The sequence below is a fragment of the Cynara cardunculus genome, assembly GCF_001531365.2.
Source record: "Cynara cardunculus var. scolymus isolate 2C chromosome LG 2, CcrdV1, whole genome shotgun sequence".
NCBI classification, from domain to species: domain Eukaryota; kingdom Viridiplantae; phylum Streptophyta; class Magnoliopsida; order Asterales; family Asteraceae; genus Cynara; species Cynara cardunculus.
The window spans coordinates 5,342,224-5,342,631 of record NC_037529.1 but is presented as its reverse complement, the minus strand read 5'-3'; positions in this window follow the sequence as shown (position 1 = coordinate 5,342,631).

Below are 408 nucleotides of genomic sequence, written 5' to 3'. Positions count from 1 at the left end.
CTGTATTTGATTGTGTTTATCTGCAGTTAGTTACACGAATTCAGATATGGGATGAAATCGGATAGGGATGAACGGGTTTAAGAGTTTTTAAGATTTTAAGAGTTTTAAGAGTTTAAGAGTTTTAAGAGTTTTTAAGAGTTTTAGCCAAATGCTTTATAATATAGTATATATATATATATATATATATATAATATGTAGAAATTGTTATAATTAAGTCAATTCTCTAAGTCAAAAATCATTCATTGATGATTATGTCCCATTAAGTTTGCGTGTATATTATATAGAGATATCTAAGATCATTTAAGAATAAGGATTATGGTGAGAAATTTGAGAATAAAACCATCGTTTATTTTCACTGACCTAATTATGTCATTATGATTGAAAGTTTGTGAAGGTAAGTGAAAGTAA